Source organism: Callorhinus ursinus, unplaced genomic scaffold (genome assembly GCF_003265705.2).
Source record: "Callorhinus ursinus isolate GAN/ISIS: 27379988/994484 unplaced genomic scaffold, GSC_fseal_2.0 scaffold12, whole genome shotgun sequence".
NCBI lineage: Eukaryota > Metazoa > Chordata > Mammalia > Carnivora > Otariidae > Callorhinus > Callorhinus ursinus.
Window position 1 is genome coordinate 51,429,157 of NW_027397074.1, and position 18,687 is coordinate 51,447,843.

At 39.3% G+C, this 18,687-nt stretch overlaps 2 protein-coding genes across 2 annotated transcripts in view; one reads left to right on the forward strand and one right to left on the reverse strand.

Moving 5' to 3' along the window:
• LOC112825135 (large ribosomal subunit protein uL16-like) overlaps positions 1 to 18,687 on the reverse strand; it is a 66,954-nt gene that overhangs the window by 15,923 nt on the left and 32,344 nt on the right. Inside the window, exons 4-6 of the mRNA XM_073899081.1 lie at positions 10,384 to 10,489; positions 8,300 to 8,370; positions 5,237 to 5,300 (exon numbers count right to left, since the gene is read on the reverse strand). The gene's annotated coding sequence lies outside the window, so the exon portion shown is untranslated. The remainder of the gene's footprint in view (positions 1 to 5,236; positions 5,301 to 8,299; positions 8,371 to 10,383; positions 10,490 to 18,687) is intronic.
• The window catches only part of GPR141 (G protein-coupled receptor 141), a 36,477-nt gene that overhangs the window by 14,052 nt on the left and 3,738 nt on the right, over positions 1 to 18,687 (forward strand). The gene's annotated exons all lie outside the window — the stretch shown is intronic.

Here is an 18,687-nt window from a genome sequence, read left to right on the forward strand (position 1 = left end):
AAGCATTTATCCAGATTTAAGAAGGCTCAAGGTTAAACTCTCCCAGTGGAGACAATTTTTCTTGATCCTCCAAATTCCTGTGGGTACCAAGAGGAAGTGGGAATATCTTTGTCCTGCTACAGTGCCCTAACTTTTCTGGCAGGGCTAAAGAATTCACAAATGAAGGGCAAAAGAAGAATCTAAGTCAATGAATTAAAGGCAACACTTCAAATCTGATATTCAAATGGAAGGTTTAATGATGCGTATCATGAAAATGCAACTATGTAAAAAAAAGAAAAGAAAAGAAAATGCATCTGATACCAAAGCTCATATTCTTTGTTTTTCATGCCTTTGCCATTTTAAAAGCAAGTGATGGTTTGGATTGTGTAGGGTTCTTTTTAAAAATTTTCATGTGAATCATAATGATTGACCATAAACACTTGCAAAGAAACTGGGCATGCATGAAGGAAAATAAGAGATGCCCCTTCTCGTGTTAGTGACTCTTCTCCTCTTCCCTGTTTCTGAGAGCAACCACCCACCTGGTATGTTCCCTACTTCTCTCTCACTCCCACGGTCTCTCCCCCTTCCTCTTTCTCCCCCGTGCTTCCCCAAGCTTCTTCTCTTTTTCTTCCCTTTATCTCCTTCCTGTTAAAGTATCCGGCAGTGGAGGCAGGCAGAAATGTGGTTAGATATGTGTGGGGTTTCTCAGGGGTGGGGTAACCTCAGACTCTGTGCCCAGGGCAAAAATGTTACCCTAGAAGCGGACAGCTGCACTCTGAACCTCCCAGATCTTCTCCTGTCATAATACTATTGGATGTTTACCGCTTGCCAAGATCATACTAAGTGTGTTTAAATATGGTCCTTAGAACCATGATTTGCACATATTTAGTACCTTAGTGTAGTATTACTCCTAAATTTTCACAACAAACTTGCAAAGCAGATAATCTTATCATTCCTATTTTACAGAGGAGGAAATAAAAGCTTAGAGGAATAAATAACTTGGTCAGTTTCAAATAGCTAATATCCAGATCAAGTGGTATGTCCCACCAATTCTGAGTTTTCCTGATTATACAAGATTATTCCTCCAGTTGTGACATTATACTTTAGAAGGACACTGATTAACCAGAGTGTCCAAATAGTCTGGCCATATGAGGAAGTAAATCATACCATCTTTATCACCCTTATTCATGATGAACATTTATAAAGTGCCATCTCTATACCAAATCCTCTTGATGGGTTTTATGTAGATTATCTGCCTGCAAGTAAAACAGTATTATAATACTCCAATTTACAGATGAGGAAAACTCAGTACTTGTCCAAGACAGCCCAGCTAGTAAATGATAAAGGCAGGACTCCAGTACCAAAGCTTATAATTCTACACTAAGCTGGTAACCTTACTTACTTACCTGAAGTAAGTACAGAAGGGTACAAAAGTTGACAGAAAAAGACAGGAATATTCAGTTGATGAAGAAATATCATTTAGAAAGGAAAAAAAAACAAAAAACACTGACATTGTAAAGCTCCCAAGAACAAACCTATAACTATTGTGGGGTCATTAGGGAGGTAAACTTCTGTATAATATAATAAAGAACTTTCCAGCAATTACTTTTGTCTAACAGTGCTACAGACTGCCTTGCAAAACAAGAATATGAATTCTATGGCGATGGAAATGTCTGGATGTGAAAAAAATTTCCTAAATTGAAAAGGACATTGGAGTGTGTATGACCTCTTAGATAATATGTAACCTCTAAGATGCTTTTGATCTGGGAATTAGCTTTTTTAAACCATCAGAGCAGCCCAGCAGGTTTAAGGATGTAATTTTATAAGTGGCCGTAGTGAAGCATGATGAGGAAAAATGGCTGACTCTGAATCTAGTCTGTGATCCTGTCAGAATTAAAGGCTTATAAAGATTTTTTTATAGAGTATCTCATTTGTCATCCAAATGACCTTGAGATGGAGTTCTTACTAAACTATATTTTTTAACTGAGCCAAGGAAAACTACATTAAATGCACAAGCAATAAGCACCGATCCTGAGTGTATCTATGGCTGTTTTGTTTCTGTCATCAAAGTCATTAACATCAGGCAATTAAGAAGTATAGGGCAATTTTGCATGGTGAAGAAATATTACAACTAGTGTTTAAAAATTTTTATGATTATGAAACTAGTATTCTTATTACAAAAATTTTTACAAAAACCACTGAAAAAGTATACAGAAAGAAATTAAAATCATTCATAATCCAACTGCCCAAACCAACTACTCTTAAATATTTGATATAGTCATTTTCAGTGAATACATATATTCAGATTATGTAGAGATCAGTGTATAAACAGTCTTGTCTTCTTTATCACATGAATTTTTTATTTTATTTAGGCATTTCAGAGGTTTAATACATCATATGTGTGCAGCATAATTAACTTACAGTTAACAGCCTCTTTGTGTCTAGTCTGTACATTTTGTACATATTGCTGGTATCGCTCTTAATAATTCCTAGAAGAGGGATTACTGCCTCAAAGAGCATGATTATGATTTGTGACCTAGCCATCGATTGCCAAATTGACTTCTGGAAATGTGGGGCTAATTTCAACTCTAATGAACAGTGGTACCTCACCTTTGCCATCATGACTGATGACTGTCATGATGTTTTACTTCACTAATTTTATAGATGAAAAAGATCTTACCATTTTAATTTTCACTTATTTGAAAACCATTGATGGCAGGTCACTTTACCTTGTCAACACAATTCATTAAGGGCACAGATAAAAGAAGTATCTGTAAAGGGCAGTCTTAAACTAGATGTTTCTACTAATGTCAATGGTAAAGATCAGATCACCACAAGTAACTCCCAATGGGTGTGGAAAATACCTAAGGTCTAAGGGTGAGGGAGGCCTAGGGATTGAATGTGAGAGCAGGGAGCACAGCAACGGGGACTCAAATGTGTCAGTTGTTTGTCAACTGGCCTTTCTTTCTATAGTGCAAGGAGCAATGAACCCCCATGTACCCTTTACCCAGCTACCAACTTGACTCACAGCTGCTCTGGTTTGATTTCTTCCTCTCCCCAACCCAACCCCTACAACTCTATCATTTTGAAGAAAACCCAGATGTTATATCCATACTTTGATATGTATCTCTAAAAGGTAAGGACTCCTTTCTTAAAAAAATAACAATAATACTATTATCTTGCCCCAAATAATTCCTCAGTATTATCAAATAGTCAGTTATTGTTCAAATTTTCCTGATCACCTCATACTGTTTTCAGTTGGTTTCTTGAGTTGGGTTCCAAACAGGGCCTCTACATTGCCTTTGTTGATTTGTTTACTACATCTTTTAAAACCTAGAAATCTTTCCTCTCCCTCATTTTTCTCCAACAGGCAGCTCTGGCTCCTTCTAGAGGGAAATTATATACAAAGCCCACTGGGTGTTACAGGCAACTAATGAATCATTGAACACTCCATCAAAAACTAATGATGTACTACTATACAATGGCTAACTGAACATAATAATAATAAATAAATAAATACATAAATAAATAAAGCCCACAATGTGGGTGCCAGGGATGCTTATTGTTATTGTGATGGTCATTATTTCTGGACAGAGCTAGGATGTTGTTTTGCTTACACATTTTAATTGCTGTTTACCTATGTATACAGCAGGATGACTTTTTTCCTCCTGAGTTTCAGAATTCCATACCTGCTTAATCAAATAGTCCATGTGTTTATTGTAACTACTGGTGTCCTAGTTTCTTTAGGGTGAGAGGGGGGATGGCTTACCACATGATCTGGCTCTCAAAATCTTCCTTTATACTCTGTCAGTCATGAATCAAAATGGAAAAAAAAAAACAAAGAAGAAGGGAGAGAGACTGATCCTGGAAGAGCTCCAAAGGCTCTAGTGACATCATCCAAGTTGACCTCTTTATTTTGTGAACAGATACCCCAAGGACAGAGAGGTGACTTGCTCAGGGTGAATTAAGTCAGTAGTTCTCAAATATTAATATGGTCAAGAATCCTCTGGAGGACTTGTTTAAAAATTGATCATTGAACCTCAGTCCAGAGATTCTGATTCAGTTGGTCTAGGTGGGTCCCTGGTAAAGTCAATGCTGCCAGTGCATAGACTAACCTTGAGTGGCACCGATCTAGAAGTTTCCTGATAAACGGCGAAAGTGAGCATCTTCTTGGCTATAGCTCTGTTAAAAGCACAGATGAACTCACTTTGAGCTACCTGGAAAAGCACTGTGAGCACATGCTTCAAAAATCAAGTCATGGGGTCCCAAGCAGGTGAACTGTGAGTTGTCTAGGTAGTTTACCTCCCTCAGTCTACTTGTCTCCAAATTTTCATGACAGATTAATTCTTCTAGGTTAATTCCTCCTTTTAAAAATCAGGCTCTTAAAAAAAAAATTCTACCTCTGCTGGCAAATTAAGCCATTGATTTCAATTTAAGCCTGTTTCAAACACCACCAGGAAATTTTGTGAGTCTCCTATTGTAGGAAATCTCTGAAATCTCACAGCTTCTGCCTGTATCCCTTTCTATGCCTAAATACTTTCTGCAGGATATGTTTAGACATTCTTGAATAAGGAGTGATTTAGCAAACTAGGTATCCTAGAGATGCAAATTCCCAACTCCAGATAAAAGATATAGGATTTACCTGAATAACAGCCTCAAGGTTTGATTAAATGAAGCCAGAAGTGTCAGAGGTTTGGAAATCTCAGCCCTCTGTATATGGTAAAAAAAGACAACAGATAACCCAAAGGCAGGATAAATACCTTCACTCCATAACCACTCAGCAATCTCGGAATAACTACCTTATGTTATAATAAGGTCCCCTTATTCAAGTTTCTAGAGGCTTTGTGTCACAAGTTTCTACAGGCTTTGGGACATAAGACGAGAGGAGTAACTGAGTTCCTGCCTGTAGTCTCCCCTTGATACCAGCGACTTATCTACCTCCATATTTCCTAGGTTTGTGTTAATAGGTGATGTGCTATTTGTGGAGGAGAAGGACCCAAGGATAAGTACTGGTGGTTAAGAGACTCAGATTACTCACATGTTTACCCGTGGGGAGTGGGGAAGATAGGTACTAAAGAGCATGGAAGAAACAAAAACAAAAAGGGTAATAGAGTGATCAATTTTGCATACTTGATACTACTTTTGTTTGAACTATAAAAACTACACTGCTGTTCACTCTTCAGACCACCTTTCTCTCCTTCTCTAGATAATGTATCACGTCATAAATCAAAGGATTTTTTTAAAGCATATCTGATACCTGAAAGATGGCAAACAGTGGTTGTCCTTCTGATGGCAATGAATAAGCAGATAGGGATAATAACCTAAAAAACAAGAGGCCTCTTAAGAATAATGTATTCAGTTAGCTACTGCGAGAAAAATGCTGTGTAATAAGTCATCCCCAGACTCAATAGCATAAAAAAGCAATTGTTTATCTTTATGGACCTATGTGTTGTCTGAGAGTCAGCCAGTTGGTCTAGGCTTAGTGGGGTGGCTCTGCAGATTTCAGTTCAGCTTGCTCCTTCATCTGGTGCCTGCTGACAGAAGCTGGGCTCTATTGGATGGTTAATTTCCACTCCATGTGTCTTTCTTCCTCCTCCTGGGACGAAGAGCTAGCCCAGCACGCTCTTTTCCTGGTAATGGCAGAGGCACAGGGAATATGCAGAAATACTGCCTCTTAAGGTCTAAGCTCAAAACTGCCATGCTGTCTCTTTAACCTTAGCCTATTTGCCAAAACAAGTCACCTGGCCAAACATAAAGTCAAGGGGGCTGGAAATACAAGCTGTTCCTGCAGTGGGAGGGAATGCAAAATCACATGTCGGAGGGTGTGCACATGGGATGGGAGAGCGAAGAATTGGGCACAAATATATATAGTGTGTGTTATCAATTAAATTAAATATTATTACATATAAGAAAATTCATATAAAATACCATTAGATTCTGATGCTAATCTATAATGCTTTCTTATGGGTAAGCTGTTAAAAAATACTTCAGCCAATATATCCAAGGAATTATCTCTTGTTTAGATTTCTCTTCCTCTTTTGCTGTTTAGATTCTTTAAAGTCTTCTTTTGTTTTCCACATGGTGCCAATGTTACACTTGTCTGTGTAGAGGCTTATTAGTTAATGAAAGATCCCAACGCTATAGCTTCAACTGCTCCATCACTCTAAGTATATGCCATCTTCAATACATGCTGTCTTGCTGCTAAATAACCTCCAATTCATGGCTCAAAGTACCCATTAGTTATACATTTACATGACTGAAACTTTATTTCTCTACTTGAATATCCTGTGTGATTTCAGAGACCATTTATTAACAAGTTCCTAACGCAAGACTCTATACGGGACCCTTTATATCTCTTTGTCTCACTTAGCAATTCTGCAATATTGATAGTGTAATTTCCATTATCCGAATAGGGGAACTGAACCCAGGGAGATTAGATAAATTGCTTAAAGATCAAATTGGTAATAGTATCAGAATTCAAATATGGTTGTATTCAGCTGCAAAGCCAATGGTTTTCCTATTATTTTCTGCATGATTTTTGTTTCATTTCCCCTCCCCATGACCCACCACCTACCCTCAGACCTGAGTTTCTAGATTGTCCTCTGAGATACAGTGAGGGGTAGGTTTTATGCCAGTTGTTTTGGTGGCAAATGTTGGTCAGGACCCTTCCTATTCTCTTGAGAGCCCATGGGTGTGGCAGGGCATGTATTATTATCCTCTATAAAGCTGAGAGGGCTAATACTTTGAACTAAAGAGATTTATATAGTTAATAAGTGGCAGAGCCAGGACCTAGACTCAGACTATTTTTCTCTTACATCATTTAAATTACTACATTTAATCACAGTAATTGAAAGAATGACAGTGTGCATTTTTGGTAATAGAACTAGCCAGTTAACTTGACTCCAAAGGACTGTATTTTCCTATAAGACTCTAGAAGAATTTGGGAATAATAATAGAGTGAGTATTCCTTGCATTACAATAAAATAATTAAAAATATCTTGTTAGAAGAGAGTTATATAGTCGACTAGGTTCTAGAGTGTTAGATTTATAACAGGATTCTTCAATAACCTGGAACTCTTGGTAACTAATTGCTGGTTACATAACTTCTTTAACAATTCAAGTTACAGAATAATCCAAAAAGAAGCCAAACAAACTTGAATTTATCCAAATAACCTTAAATAAATCAATTTCCAATGAACATTTTTTAATGTACAGATCTGGTCCAAGGAATCAAGAATTGACTTTTTTTTGGGTTTTGATCTGCCATTTTTGTAGCAAGCGCTGTTGCACCATGGTTTGTTCCTCTGATGTGTACAAAGAGGATGTAAGCTGTTACTTTATTTGCAATGGTTTCCCATTGATCTCTGTCTCAAGCATTAGAGGAGTTTCGTAAAACTCAATGAGTCCTGATTTGGGTTAGTTTTACCCTCAAGAAAGCTGGAAGATGAAGTTTCTTTCCTGAGCATTATTTATCTTATCTTGAGTTCTTCAAAACATGCTATTACAAGAATTTTTCATTATTGATATATTTCAGTTTTTTGAGTTTTTTTTTTTTTAAAGACTTCTAAATGGGGAGGGAAAGAATGAGAAATTGAGATTTATGGAGTAGCTGCACAGTGTCTAGCCCCATGCTGGGTGCTTTACATAATTTATCTCTTTATTGGTCCCATATTACAGATGAGGAAATAATGACATTTTTATTAATGCAAACTAAAGAGAACTCTAACTTTTGTGTTGTTGTTATCAAACATTGGTGGGTTCAAAATTTGGGTTATTTCTTCCTGTTGTCTTTTCTATTAGAACATATTTCCTATACTAGATACCTAAACTTGTCTGTTGCCAAGCAGAATCAACATCATAAACTTATCATATGTTGCCTGCAGCACTTCTAAGTCTCAAATATACACACTCCACTCTCTAAAACAAGAGAATTTGCCTTTGCCCAGCATTCCCAGAAAGAGTCCAGAAATTCTTGGGGCTCCTTGGTGGCTCAGGTGGTTAAGCAACCGACTTTTAATTTCAGCTCAGGTCATGATCTCAGGGTCGTGGGATCGAGCCTGTGTCTGGCTTTGTTCTCAGCTAGGAGTCTGCTTCTCTCCCTCTCCCTTTGCCCCTCCATGCTGTCTCTCAAATAAATAAATCTTAAAAAAAAAAAAGTAAAAAAAAATTAAATCTTTAAACAAACAAAAAAGTAAATAAAAAAAAGAGAAGGGGTCCCGAAATTCTTTCCAACTGGACCATCTTGAGTCATATATCCATCTTGAACCAATAATTGTGGTTAGGGTGTGAATTAGGGAATAAAATGTTCTGCTCAGTTTACTTTAGCCTAAGATTAGAGTCCCATCTTTGGAGTTGAGACATGGAGATAACTTCTTCAGAATGACATAGATCCTGAAATGGAAATGACAGGTTTTGAGGAAGGCAGAACTGGAGTCTCAGGAGGCAGGCAAACACAACCATCCACAACATTATTCATTCTTTCAATGAACCATGTAGACAACAAACTGTCTTCCTAAGAACTGTGGGGAAAACTAAAAAAAAAAAAAAAAAAAAATTAAACAGTTCCTTCCCTAGGTGTCTACATATTTATTATGGAGAGGGAGGAGCTAAATTAATAACTATAATAAAACTTGAAATGATGTGAAACAAAAGTGGTACACCTATTGAGGTGGGAAAGATAATTACTTTTCTGGAGGAATAATAGAAAATTCTTGAAAGAGCTGAAAGATGACTTAGAACATAAAGGACTAGTTAGGAATTTTCTTGGCCATGTGTGATATGTTGCTGGGAGAAATCAGGACACAGGAAAAAAAATAAGCTTTTTTAAGGGAATGGGATGGACAGAAAGATTAGAATAAGTAACAGCCAGGGCTTTAGTAGAAACCTAGCACCCTGAAGAAAAAATATTACCCGATTTCACTGTTTTATGTGGGATTAGTTTCTTAATAAAGATGGTCAAAAAAAATAAGCATGTGGATGAAAGTATAATTTCTTGTTGGCTGAAAGTGGTAAATTCTGTATTCTTTAGTGAGTTAGTTCTATTGCTCAGGAAGCCAGTGTACTGAAAATTATATTTCTTTGTTTAAATGGTTCCCTTCTTAAGAGTTTTTTTTCTTTTCTTTTCTTTTTCTTTCTTCTTCTTCTTCTTCTTTTTTTTTTTTTTTTAGAGAGAGAGCAAGTGAATGAGCATGGGCAGGGGAGGGGCAGAGGAAGGAGAGAGAGAATCTTAAGCAGACTCCATATCCAGTGCAGAGCCTGAAGCAGGGCTCTATCTCACAGCCCTGATATCATGACCTGAGCCAAAATCAAGAGCTGGATGCTTGACCGATTGAACCATCAAGGCACCCCAAAAACTTCTATTTCTGAATAAAGTTTCAACTTTACTTATTTGCTTGTATCTCATGTGTTATAAAAGAGGGTGCAAAGTTGCTGAACTCAAGCTTTGTATCCAAGCATTAAAGTGAAGGTTTTCCCTTATAGACTGGGGATCGATAAAGTGCTTCCCACAGGGCCAAGGGTGTTATGAACATTTATTAGAAGGTTGATATGTGGAAGGTTCCCTAGCCAGTGAGCCTCAACTTTCCATGATGGGTGTGATTAAAAGTGAACAAGGACATGTCCAAACCATGGGGGTGTCTGATTATAGAGGGGCCTTCCTAATTATGTGTCTGATTATGGTTAACATTTACATCATTTCTTAAACACATAATAACCCTCAGCAGGGAATGTGGCCAGAAAATGTAGATTGAGGCCTTGTGAGAATGAGAAGCTGCTTTCAAATCTACAAAAGGGAAAAGCTATGCTTCTTTCCTCTAGTCTATAGAATATGGTCTAAAATAGAACCAATAAAAAGAGAAATACAAATATACCTCTGTCACCTTCCTTCCCCCCAAATTAAGTAGATAGAGGACATCTCTGAACAACCAGGCTTAGATAATTAAATTCTATACAGAGGTTGTATATTTGCTGATCGATGTGTTCAGGCTGTAATGAAGAAGACTGTGCTGTTCATTAAACAAACCTTTTGAAGTTTGGTGTCTGTCTTTTGTGACTCATGTTATTCCATCCCCGGACATTTCCTGTTTTCTCCTCTCCCCTACTCTGTCTACCAAATCCTTTCTGTGCTTCAGTTCCACTCCAAAAGCAGCCTCTCCTGTGAAGCCTTTCTGGGTTTCTCCTTCTCCCAATTAGGCTTTTTTTCCCACTACTCTGCTCTCAAGGCACCCTTGCATTCTACCTTCGTGTATTTCTACTACAGGTATCTGCCTCCTTCAGTAGATAAGCTGCTTGAGGGCAGGATGGTGTCTTCTCTTGTTTGTGCCCCTCATTCATTACTATATAATCTGTACACATCTCTTGGGAAAACATATACATCTTAAGTAAAATTGTTGAAAGGTAACATACCAGGAAATAGGTCTGTGCTCTCATAGCTTTGCAAAGTATTGCTTCTTCTCTTTGGGATGAAATTGATCAATTACATTGAAAGTTGCCATCATTAAAAGGTTTATACCTAGTAAGGGAGATGAGAAGTCTTAAATTCAACAAATACTCAACAAAATATTTCATGTTTACTACAAACCTACCATCATACTATAGTAATGGACTAATAGTCATGGTCACTGCCCTCATGGGAGATTCTTGTCTAGTGAGGGAAATGGTCAATCAATGTACAAAATAACAGGCATTTATAGTTAGACATTGTATTAAATGTTATGAAGAAAGGGAATGGTGATTCAGGATAAAACAGAAGCTTTAGAGCAAATGAGGGTTAGAAAGTCATTTCTGCTGATGAGCCTTCATTTGAAGTAAATGGAATGATGACATGCATTCAAGGAATTTCTTGAAAAAGCTTCTCGTAGGCAAAGGAAACATGACGTTTGCCCTAAACAGGAATGAGAGGAACTGATATGAGATACCTCATCCACATAAGTGTGGGTTCTTCTGAGATAACAAGGGTGATAGAGAATATGAAAATATTTCAAGGATTTTAAGTTTCACATGCCCACCAACAGCCTGGAATTTGAAGATACAGTATCTCAAGCAGAGCTCAGATTCATAAAACTCTTCTATTTTAGGTTTTCCTGATAGGTTTTGTGGGGGACATTATAGGGGCATGAAGAGTAAGCTTTACTATTTGTAAATGGGGAGTTTCATCAGATGATCTTAACTTTCTCCTGTAGTCTGGGAAGGCTGTGGTATGCAGCACAATTTGTATTTGAACATGTCCACACAGATCTGGGTGGTTCTGACATTACAGACCCAGAGGCTCTGCCATAATCCAGATTTCCTTCTGGTGATAATGCAAACACCAAAATTATGGCCACCTGTATTAGTTTCCTAGGGCTGTTATGACAAACTACCATAAACTCGGTGGCCTAAAACAACAGAAGTTTATTCCCTCACAGCTTTGGAAACGAGACATCGGAAATCAAGGTGCCAGTAGGGTTACACTCCCTCTGAGGGCTCTAAAAGAGAATCCTTCCTTGGCTCTTCCAGCTTCTTATTGACTTCAGGCGCTCCTTGGCTTATGATTGCATATTTTAAATCTCTGCCTCTACCTTCTCCTCTTCTCCTGCCTCTCTACTGCATGTCTTTTTTAAGGACAGCAGTCATTGGATTTAGGGCCCACATGGATAATCCAGGATAATCTCATCTTGAGATCCCCAATTACATCTACAAAGATTCTTTTACCAAATAAAATCACACTCATAGGTTTGGAGGATTAAGACTTGGATATATATCTTTGGGGGCTGGCCACCATTCAACCCCACTACACCATCCCACTCAGAAAATATGGGAAAGACAAGGCATTTCTGCTTTCATTGTACATAGAAGTTGTAGCTATAAATAAATATAGAACATTAATAGCAACACTAGCATGTCGAGATGAAAAAGTATCATCCAGGGAAAGATTTTTAAGCTAAGTCAATGACACAAGTTTGAGATCTCTAGTGAATGCCACCTTTCCCCCTCAGACAGTCTTGGAACTTTAAGGCCAAAGTCCTTTTTGAATATTCTATTTTACGGCCCTTCAAGACTGAAGTTAATTCTGTGGTCAGAATCCAGAGAAGCTGCTGATTTGGTATCAGGTAGCTTTAAGAAAATGAAAGGTGAACCAGAAAGCCCAAAAGAAATGTCTTTGGCTGCTTGGTAACCAGGACTATTGTAGGTAGTTCTGTTGTTTGAGCCTAAGGTGGAAGTCTGCAGGAGCTAAGAGATGGAGTAAGATATGACTGCAAAACCCATGTCTTTGTTAAATCACAGAATTTCAAGACTGGTCATCTTAGTTGACCATCAGATTCAGTGATGATTTATCTGTACAACAATCTGCCAAGAAGTTTTCTGATCCATATTTGGATATCTGGTGCCTCTTCTTTTATCCAGCACTGTTAGCAGCTTCTTCTATTTTAACATGAATTTTACCTTCTGTTTAATAGACAAATTGGTCCTCGTCTTCCTGTATAAAGGACCAAAATGCTCCTAATGGCTTAGTTCCTCTCTTCAAAAATGTTGAAACTTACCCTTTGCCACATATATCTGAGAGTCATGAGTCACTGTTGTAAGAAGGGCATAAACTGTCTAATCTTTGAGCTCAACTTGGCCATGGTTAGAATGTACAGTTCAGGGGCAGCTGGATAGCAAACCAAGAACAAAGAAGCTGAGAATTAGATGGGAAACTGAGGACATTTGTGGCATTTCCTACTCTGGGGATTTCAGTAGGGTACTATTTGAGCCCCTGTGGGACAGGGCGGGAAATAAACTTTGAAAGGAAGAGCTGAGGGCATAAGGCAAAGCTTGAATCCTTCTAGGGATTCCATTAGAAATAAATCAAGGATGAAGAGAAGTAGGAGCAGCCCTTAGAAACAGGGGCCAGCAAGAATAATTGAGGAAGTAGATCCTAAAGAACTTTAGAGTCAGGCTGGAACCAATATCTGAAGAGCTGACTGGTCCTGGAAGGATCATTGATCAGAAAGCTACAACAAAATAAAAGGGAGGGCATGGAGTGAAAGAAAGGAGTGCCAAAACAAAGAGAAGTAGATGGGGTTCGGGAAGGCTCAAGATCTAGGGAGGCTGGGAAGTGAACCAGGAACTAGGCAAAAGAACAGTCAGAGGCAAGACTGGCATGACTCAAGCCTGGCACTCCTAGGAGAGGGATGTGCCCCAGCTGTTCAGCTCTTTATCCAGGGATTCCTGGGTACAGGGCAGCAGACCCTTGCAGATACCAGCCCCTTATGTCTATCAATGGCTACAGGTGGGCTTTCCTGGGCTAGATCTCTTTGGGGTTGAGCAGCTGGTCAAGGCCTACCATAACAATCTTTCAGTATGATTTTCAATCCCAAAAAGGGGAGGGGGGTAAGGACTTAATAGTTCAAAAAGTGAAAAGGAATTAAGAAAGGGGCTCAGGAATCTATCTTTAGGACAAATTAAATTTTGGTAAATTTTAATGCAGTTTTTTTTTTCAATTATATTGCAATCTGATAATTGCTTCTCAAACATTTATTGACTTTAGAGAATATGGCGTGGACCTATTTTAATTACTTCTCTAAGTCTCCTGCTACTATTCAAATTAATTGTCTTTAAATACCCTGGTCACGAGACATAAACAAGTGCACTGGAGAAACAAGCAGAGATGGAATGTCCACTTTTTATGTCCAGGAGGACTTCTGTACTGCTGTAACCCAGTGAAGAGACACTCCACATCTGAGCTTCCGTGCTGCCACTTGTTAGCTGAGTGACCTTGGGAAAGTTACTTAACTTTCCTGAGTCTCAATTTCTTTCTTTCTTTTTTTTTCTTAAGATTTATTTATTTGAGAGAGAGAGCATGTGTGCACATGTGCATGCACAGGGGGAAGGGCAGAGGGAGAAGGAGAGAATGCTCAAGCCGACTCCCTGCTAGCACGGAGTCCTAAGCAGGGCTGGATCCCAGGACGCTGAGATCATGACCTGAGCCAAAATCAAGATCAGCTGCTTAGCCACCTGAGTCACCCACTGAGCCTCAATCTCTTCATCTGATATTTGGGATAAAAAATACCCATGCCCTAGACTTCTTGGGAGGATTATAAGTAACATGTGAAATTGCCATCATAGTGCCAAGAATGGGGACAGGGCAGCTATCGTTACCAACAAATTGTGTTCAACAGACATGTCCACTGTTGATAAGAAAGCATAAATTCAGAATTACTTGGGACTAAAGAAGGGAGGAGGGTGAGCTTCGGCTAATTTCTGGCTATTGTCTGGCTAATTTCTCAGCAGCTTTGACTTAAAGTCTTTCTTTATTTTTGAGGCAAGTCTTTCTGCTCTGAGTAAGCTTATATTTCCCATTTACCTTGAAGCTATGGTGACCTCCTACCACAGATGTTGGTTAATTCTCAAATGGAATGCCATCTTTCCCTTAATAAAGAGGCTCAACATTCTCTCAAGTAATTTTCCAGTCCTCCTCAGGTGTTTTGTTGGCGACTTGCATCTTCACTCACTGGCAGATTATACTGGGCTCCAAGGCAGAGGTCAATGATTTTTCCAGAGCTGTATTTAGATGGGAAGGGAAACCACAATTTGAACAGGAGAACTTATAGAACCTTTAGAATTTCTGGTAGTTTTCTTTCATTGTTGGTTTTGCTCACTGAGGGCTGAGTATACTGTAGGTTCAGACTTCATAGCACATTTTAATACCTACAGACCTATAGAGGTGTGCAAAACTCTCCCCAGGAATGGAAAGACCTCACAGACTGCTCCTTATTTGGGAAGAAAATATGTGGTAAATAGTGTGCTAAGGCTCATGAAGTAGTGTAACTCTCACTCTGTGCAAACACAAAGCCTCTGAGTTTCAACCTCATGGGATTCTGACATCAGCTCTTACTTCCCTTATGGGTAACCAGAAGTTGTAAAGTCAAGACCAGTGTTTAACATCTCAAGTAACCAGAGAAATAATAGCTCAAACTCAAAATGTTATTGTTGGTTAGGATTGATATTTTTGATTAGTGAGGCTGTAGATCTAACTTTATTTGACACTGCCTAAGCAAGCATTTTTTACAATTTTAGTTGAACACCCAGGAGATTCCTTTCAAACTTTGCAAAGGAGAGACTGCAAACACACACAAAAAGTGCAGGGTGATTTTTTAATATTTACTTAGGCGTATCATTCTGTCAAATGGATTTCTATAGGGTTGAAATTTATGTTTTCCACATCCCTTCTGGTATTTTCAGACTTTTTTTTTTTTTTTTTAGCTACCCCGAGGTGATCCTTAACATGGAGCTGTCATTCCAGAGTCTTTTCTCAAAATATTTTGGATAAAATGCTGCTTGTTTTCCCAGAGCGATTAAAGTGAATGCTCCTACTCTTTTTTTCAATGCAATGAACATAATAAAATATAATCTAAGGATAGCTCACAGGCCGGGAAAGCTGTTTGTCCACCAGCAACCTTTTCTCATTGTTCTGCCTCTTCTAGCTGGGCTGGATATTCATCCTGGCTCCTGATATCCTTGAAGAGGGATTTTTGGGGATGCTTAAAGCATGGCTCTGCCACTCAGAAGCTGTCTTTCATCTCTCTGGGTCTCTGGAGTCTTTCTATAGTGGTCATGTGTTATGGAAACAGTTCTGCACTGGAACAGGAGACTGGAGGCTTAGATAGTGACTACTTTGTTAGGTAACAAAGGTTTCTGTGTGGGCTGCAGTGTCTGCCTCCGTTTAAATGGTGTGCTGGATACTGTTGATCTCTAGGTTTCATTCTAATGCTAAGATTTTGTGATGTTGTCTTCTGATCCCTGGCATAGGTGTTCCTCTAGTCCTGGTGACACAGTGGTGAATCACACATCATTTATAGATCCTTCATTTCTGGGGGCAAAGATGGGTACTTAAACAAGGAAAAACTGAGACAAGAGTGGTAAGCGCTATGAAGAAAATGACTGTGCTTGTTATCTCATACTGAATGAATCTGCCCACAGTCCCATCTGTTCAGAGTACAGCAGGAGGAAGTGAATCCAGGGATGGGGTGGGAAGCAAAGAAGAATGAAGTGTTAAGGTCAAAGGGACCAGGTCTTTTATCATGGGCCTGGCCAGGTCACCCACTGGCACTGTGGCCACAGAGCTGTCTAATCAGGGACCTGTGAGTTACACTTCTTTCCTCTGCTCCCAACAGGAATGCAGTTCATTGCTTAGCACCATTGATTCTGTCTTAATTCTTTGCCTTGTCAATAATGATTCTCTCTCTCCCCCTCACCACCAGAGGCTCAGTTCAGATAGTTTCTCTTTTCTAAGCCATACCAACTTCTATTTACCAAGAATTTTAATTCTTTAATTTTCATCAAGAGTTTAAATTCACATTTTTTGGTTTCTCCAACCCCAGAGTCTTCAGTTTTGTTTACTTTGGGGGCAAATTCCCCTAAGTGGTACCCACTTGCACCAATCCTTATGATATTTAAACTTGATCACCACAATGGCCTGCTAATGGTATCACTCTTTTTATCTTGCCCTCCTCTAATCTTTTCTCCAATACAACCAAAAAACAAGTTTTGGAATTGAAATACTAAATGGCATTTTATATTTTAAAATTCGCATCTCTCATAATTTTCAGGATAAAATAAGAAATCCTTAGAGTAGCAACATGCTATGTATTTGGCAAGCTTCATCCACATCTACATTCGCCTGTGTTCCACTCATTTACCTAATGTTCCAGGTACATCAAACTACAGGTAATTCTCTGAACGTGCATCCATGCTTTTTCTCAGACTCTTGTCTATACCTGGAGTACTCTATCTCTTCCTCTCTGCATCTGGAACTTCAAAGCTTTCCTTAAGATCCAGCACCTGTGGGTGCCTGGGTGGCTCAGTTGGTTAAGCGACGGCCTTCAGCTCAGGTCATGATCCCGGAGTCCCAGGATCAAGTCCCACATCGGGCTCCCTGCTCAGTGGGGAGTTTGCTTCTCCTTCTGACCCTCCCCCCTCTCATGCTCTCTCTCTCCCTCATTCTCTCTCTCAAATAAATAAATAAATAAAATCTTTAAAAAAAAAAGATCCAGCACCTGTTACACATCTGTACCCAAGAATTACTCTGTTGCCACTACATTCCGATGCTTTCACTCTCCAGTGTCTGTTAAATTAACTACTCCCCTTTCTGAATTCCTGTGGCATTTTTTTATGTACCTATAGGTGTTGTAAATAATTTATGTACCTCTTCCTCCCCTATCAGAGATTTAAATGCAGGGATGTGTTTTGTTCATCTCAGAATCTTCACTATGCGCTATACAAAAGACACAATGACATGACTTGTTTATTAAATGAAATGAAAAATCCCAAGTTGATTGTAGCTGCTTTTCTGTTCAGAAATAAGGGGGTCTGGGACCTAAGGTCTTATGCACTCATGAGGACATGGACTGCTTACTGCCATTTTGTAGGACTCTACAAATTTCTTAGGACTCTCACTTTGTAGACTGGTCTCTGATGTTGGTTCTATCATGGATTCCTTATAAAACAACTACAGAAGCCACTTCCATGTCTCACTTCTGATATTAAGGTAGTCCTCAGGCCATGGGCAATGACCACTGAGGCCCAAGCAATTCTGTGGGCAAAGCACTGGGAAGGGAACTGCCAAGACACAGGGAAACAGCCCCCAGACAAACCACAGGCTAAGCTGAGGAGCTCTGCAGTACGTAGGCTGAGGTCAGAACAGAATAATGAAGAAATCATTCAAGCAGGACAGGAGAATCCTGCTGCTCTAGTGGCAGAGAGGCTAGATATAGAACCACAAAAGCCAGTGGGAAGGATCTAGCACGACATGCTAAGACGTTTACACATCTCCAAGAGACAATGGGAGGCCAGGGGAAGTTTTTTAAGAAGAGACATAAAATAATTTATGATAGAATCTGGACTTCAGACTCAGTGTCTAGCTGTACATTTAGGGTCTACAGAGAGAAGAAACCTGGAGGTTTGAAAGATAGCACTGTAGGAAAGGCATGAAAGTCTACAAGTCCAGGGCATAGGATGAGGGTGAGGAAATGGAGGTGGGGGTGGGCATAACAGGAGGTATGCCTTGAAACAGAAGTTGGGGTCAGATGCCAAAGGGCTTGTAAGACATGGTAGGTGCCAAAGGAACCAAAGAAGGATTTTAAGCAGGGGAATGAAAGAGGGCAGAGGGAAACTGAATGTGCGGCCAGGCTTCTTGCTGAGCTTCAGGGGTCAATCACAGATAAGAAGAGATCCCTGCCATGGCAAGGTGGTTCATGGAGAAACAGGGAGACAGTCCCACTCCCTTAAGAGAGTTTACTTTGGGTCTATAGTTTATTTCTGGGATCTTGACATCAGTTACTGGATTAGATCCAAATGGGGCTCTATCAAGAATATGTTTAATAAAGTCAAGATGGTTTTTCACCATTATTTCACCCATTCAATTATTAAAAAATAATTGGGGTGGGGCGCCTGGGTGGCTCAGTTGTTAAGCATCTACCTTCAGCTCAGGTCATGATCTCAGGGTCCTGGGATCGAGCCCCGCATTGGGCTCCCTGCTCTGTGGGAAGCCTGCTTCTCCCTCTCCCACTCCCCCTGCTTGTGTTTCCTCTCTTGCTGTGTCTCTCTCTGTCAAATAAATAAATAAAATATTTAAAAATAAAAACAAAAAAACCTTAGGATCATCCCTGATTCTCTCTTTAAAAAAAAAAATTGGGGTGCCTGGGATGCTCAGTCGGTTAAGTGTCTGACTCTTGATTTCAGCTCAGG